Genomic DNA, 5,665 nt, shown 5'->3' with positions numbered 1-5,665 from the left:
AAAAACACATTTCTGTTAAGAAAGAGAGTAGAATAGTGACTGTTTCATCAAAGACAACTAAAAGTAAACTCAGTCTACTAGAACATTCTGAAAGTGATACTCTTGGATCTGATTGTGAATTTTAAGAAAGCATCCATACTCTATCACGCCTAACATAGGACTAAATCTTTTAAAATTATGTTTTTGCCTTCAAATTTTAATAAACTACTTATGTTTTTATTATAGCATATGATGTTTTCAATTACTTGACTGGAAGCCATTAGAGAAAGATTTATCTATACTTTTTTATTATAATGAAAGTTTTGGTGTATTTTTCCTTGTGACACTTTGCACCATTCATTCAGCTAGTGTTTTCTGAGGTCTTCATATGTACAGTACTTTTCTGGGTGCCATTGCTTTCAGCAGTGAACAAAATAAAGCCTTTACTCTCCTGGAACTAGCACTCTGTGGTGGGAGAAAACATAAACAACAAAACAGGGTAAGGGGTAAAAAGAGATGGGAATAATAAATGGAATAGTTTTACCATTTGGTTAAATGTCAAACTATTATAAATCACATGGCCAGAAGCCATTGACGTATTTTAATTCACAATAACCAGAGAGCCTCAAACATTTACCAAGGCACTTAACCGTGTTTATGGATTACAGCAACGCTATGAGATTGGGAACTATTACCATCCCCATTTTATAGATGAGGGGTCGGAGGAGACATTATGTGAGTTGCCAAGAATTACACAGCTATAAGTAAGTGGTAAGCTGCGATTTGACCCGAACCCATGCTCTTTTTTTTTAAAATGTACGGACTTTATTATGTTTCATTTGTTTCTGATTTATGTGATTATTTTCTTTAAAGATGTTTTTTGATGTCGACCATTTTTAAAGTGTTTATTGCATTTGTTACAGTATTGCTTCTGGTTTATATTTTGGTTTATGGCCACAAGGCATGTGGGATCTTAGTTCCCCGACCAGGGATCAAACTCTCACCCCCTCCATTGGAAGGCGAAGTCTTAACCACTGGACCACCAGGGAAGTCCCCCTTATGTGATGATTTTTATGGCAATTTTTTTAAATTTTATTTTTTATTGACGTATAGTTGAATTACAGTGTGTGTTAATTACTGCTGTACAGGAAAGTGACTCAGTTATACATTTATATACATTCTTTTTCATATTCTTTTCCATTACGGTTTATCACAGAATATAGAATATAGTTCCCTGTGCTCTACAGTAGGACCTTTTTGGTTTTTTTTAAATACATCCACTTTTTTTTAAATAAATGTATTTATTTATTTTTTTATTTTTGGCTGCGTTGGGCCTTCGTTGCTGCACGCGGGCTTTCTCTAGTTGCGGTGCGCAGGCTTCTCAATGTGGTGGCTTCTCGTGTTGCAGAGCACGGGCTCTAGGTGCATGGACTTCAGTAGTTGTGGCATCAGGCTTAGTTGCTCTCTGGCATGTGGGATCTTCCCGGACCAGGGCTCGAACCCGTGTCCCCTGCATTGGCAGACGTATTCTTAACCACTGCGCCACCAGGGAAGTCCCATGTAGGACCTTTCTGTTTATCCATCCTGTATATACACCAGTTTGCATCTGCTAATCCCAAACTCCCAATCCAACCCTCTCCCACCCCCTCCCCCTTGGCAACCACCAGTCTATTCTCTATGTCCTTGGTTATGTTTCTGTTTCACAGATAGGCAGAACCCAGGCTCTTAATTACTTTGTTATCCTGTTTCCTTGTTAAGAAAGGAAGTGTTTAAGGAAGGCACCGAGAGAGAAGCCAGTGAGCACTAGAGGTGCAAAAGAGTGGGGCTATCAGAAAGCACACCTGTCTCCTTCCCCCATCGTGAGCCGAATTTTTAAACGGCAGAGTATGTAAGAGTATGTGATGACACATCTCTGGATTAAATTATGTCTCTCTGGTAAAACATGTACAGATAAGTCTTTAGTTCATTCAGACTGAAAGGTGAGATCAGAGAAGAGCTGGAGTGTCAGATTTCTTCTAGAAGTTCCTGCCTGATTGTTACTAAGAGGGCTACTACAGTACTAGTTAGTTCATTAGTCATGGATTGAGTGTTAGAGGAGCGAAACAAATGAGCAAGATGTAGCGTTGGCCCTTTAGCAGTGGAGTGAGAGGGGAAGACACACAGCAGATGTCTCATCCTGCACGTGACATGCTGCTGTGACGGACATATTCAGGGCGTTTCATCAGTGTTTGTGGAAGAAGGGGGAGCTGTGAGGCAAAGAAAAGTCATCGAAAGAGGCAGTCCCTAAGCTAAGTCTTAAAGGACTCGTGAAAAACTGGTGAGTCAGCCGGTGAAAGGCAAGGACACTCAAGGCAGAGAGGACAGCGGAAGTCCAGAGCCGTGACTGTGCGAGGGGTGTGTTATGGAGCCACAGGCACAGGCTCTGGCGCATCAGTGCAGTGTCACCAGGCAGTTGCAAGCGCCCCTAAAGGAGGCAGCGAGGAGGAGGAGAGCGGGTCTTAGCCATCCATGTGCGTGGAGCTGGTTTCCTCAGAAAATAGCTAAGAATGGAAAGGACAAGTTCAGGTGGCATTTTAGACCACTGACGTCAGTATGGATGAGGAATCTGAAGAAGCCTGGAGACAATTATGCCCCACTCTTCTGAGGAGCAGTGTTTTTTATTTTCGAGTGGGACTTTCATGCTGCCACCTCCTCTCCTGTCCCTACTGAAAGGTTTATAGGCCGGCAGAAGGGAGAACCTGGCTTAAGTAAAGGTAATCAGGTTTCTTTACTGCACAGCTTCTCGGGGCTGCTGTCGGCTAATGTTCATTCTGGATCGTCACAGCAGGCGTATGGTACACAGCCATCCTCAAAGCTATTTGACTCTAGAGTCCTTTTTTAATAGAAGTGTCTAACAACTGGTTCCAGCAAACAGCAATTTGGTAACTTCTAGAGCAGGTAATGGCAAGAAGAAAGGGGTCTGAAATAAGGTATAGATGAAGGGAGGAAATAAGTTCTAATTGTATTTAGGAAATTACAAGCAAGACTTGATCTTGGGAAGTAAGGAAGAAGTAGGAGGCGGAGGCTGAACCCCCATCTGTGTGACTAAGGTTGGGTGGTGGTATCATTGAGTTTGGAAATAGGGGATAAAGAACTGAATTGGGGAAAAGACTTTAGTTCTGGACATGTAGAATTTTAAAGCACCTGTAGAATTCGGGAGACAAACTGGTAGATAACTGGACCTGCACGTGAAGACATGGAAAGATAAAAATTTGAATGTCATCAGCACTTAGCAGTCATTAAAATCATGAAAATGGATGAGATTTCAGAGAATTGTGAGTACCGACAACGTTTAAGTAATAAGCAGAGAAAGAATTCTGGGAAGGAGAGAGGTGATAGAGTTTAAAGAAGGAGGAAGTAGATGACAGTGTCATCCTTCAGAGAATGTAAGTGTCCATTGGATTTGGGCAGTTAGGTCCCCAGTGACCTTAGAGCAGTTCAGTGAAGTGGTGGACAAGAAAGCCAGATGGCGATAAATTGAGGGTGTAGGGCTGCCTGTGGGGGCCAGGCGGGGCTAGTGAAGACAGTGGGAATAGGCTACTCTGAAGGAGTTTGGATGAAAAGAGAAAATAATTAGCAAAAAAGAACTTTTTAGAACGAGAAGGACTTATATTTTATATGTTGAAATGAAGGAACTGATGAAGGAGATCCTGAAGATGTAGATAATAATTTAGAGAACTGGGGAAACATGGACATAGGAATAAGAAAAAAACCTTGCACAGTATGTAAAAATCACTTGTATCCTTCGAGTTGGATGGATACTGGTAAGTTTGGGAGGAAATAAAGGTAAGAAGAGATAGAAGTTAAATGAGTTTATACTGATAGCCTCTGTTTTCTTTGACACAGATTTTTCAGAGACACATATATACACATACATAATTACAGTTTTAAAATTCTTTCATAGTTACATGTTTTATTAATCATGTCTGAGAAAAGTCATTGATTTTCATTTTGTACAGCATTATCTTGTAAGGACAAGATACAGTGACAACTTCCAAGCTTTTTGCATATCACAGCTGAAACTGAAAGTATCTCCATAATTGAATTTTCACTTCTTATTTGTAATCAGTTTATCCTTAGGAGGATACTTTCATAGTGTTTGATCACAGATGAGTTTGGGCATTGCTATCACTCAATAATGTTAAGCATCTGTCAGGTTCTCTCCTATACTATATATTATTTTTTTCTCCATTAAGCAAATATTTATTGGCGGCCTGTGGGAATAAGATACGCCTAGGTCCTCTTTCCTTGGTATATTCACAAAAGCCTCTGAAACTAAATTTTCACGTCAGGCCATACTAAGTCCTGGCATAATAAGTTTTCATCGTTAACAGTTTTTTTGTGTTTGTGGGTTTTTTTTGTTTTTGTTTTTTTGAAGAAAGGATAAGACACTGTCTTAACTCAGTAGTTGTCCATTGATGAATAAGTCAAAGAAGACACTGATGAAGCATGGTACTTTGAATATCCTTTCCACAGAATAGGTAACGGGCCGTCCTGAAACTCTGGTGAGATGCTTATCATTTTCAGATTTTGGAGTGGCAGAGAAAACCCTATTACACCTTGAATTATCACTAGAAACAGGAATTCAGCCAAATAAAAACAGTGCCTCTGCCTACTGAGGTTGTCAATTTCCATCTTAACAAAAGTGAACATTTCTCCTTTAGATTAAAATCAAGAAAAATCCCCTCTGTCCAGGATGCAATAATGGGGTACAAGAAAGAGGAAAGCTGAAGGTGTTCCCTCTTTACACCTGAACAGTGAATTCATTCTGATATCAAATATTTGTTATGATTCTGCTATGACCAGGTGCTTTATTGTGTTTAGAGATCAAGTTACCGTTCCTTCTTGGTAAGTAAGAAAAATCCATGTTTTAGGACTCTGCATAGTAACTTTATATATTTTATATATATATTAAAAAAATATATATTATATATAATATATATTCCACCTATTCAACAAAATTGTAATTTTCATCATCTCTTACGAATGATGAACTATATTTACTCTTTGGAAAGGGCTTATAGGGAATTAAAGTCTCCATATACTTTTCATATAAGACCATGGAAACCAAATTCTCAAGTGGGAGCAAACTTAGGTTTTGCTATGAAGGTTTATGCTTGCCTGGCCTTAGAGTGGTAGGCCAGGAACTCAAGGTGGAGTTTTCTTCCTCTAAGTTACTTTCATTGATGCCACCCTGAAAACATTTGGAGGGAGTATTTTTTGAAATAGCTTTATCTCTGTAACCCTTTAAAAATGCTTCAGGGTATGGGGAACATTACTGTCAAAATGTTCAAGCAACTCTTGTTGATTTAAGTGTAATTGATCAGGAGCAATACAGGAAAGAGCTGGGTACAAAAGACAAAAGGCCCGAGGCTATTTCATGTATAGTTTTTGCTTATTGTACAAAACAGAGAAAGTTTCATACACTCACACAGCCAAGGTCCCCTACTGTTCTCTCCTTTTAGCATAAATAAAAGAGAGCTAGTTTCTCAATAGCAGCATTCTATCCTTAAGTGGGTACACAGTGATATTCTAATGGTCTCCGGAGCAGGGAATAATTCCGTGGCAGCTCTGACCTCCAGTCACCGGGCTCTCTGTAACTTAAGTCTTTCATGGCCAAGGACTATAATCATTATTTCGATTTCTA

Source organism: Eschrichtius robustus, chromosome 2 (genome assembly GCF_028021215.1).
Source record: "Eschrichtius robustus isolate mEscRob2 chromosome 2, mEscRob2.pri, whole genome shotgun sequence".
Taxonomy (NCBI): domain Eukaryota; kingdom Metazoa; phylum Chordata; class Mammalia; order Artiodactyla; family Eschrichtiidae; genus Eschrichtius; species Eschrichtius robustus.
Note: the sequence above shows the minus strand (reverse complement) of the source record.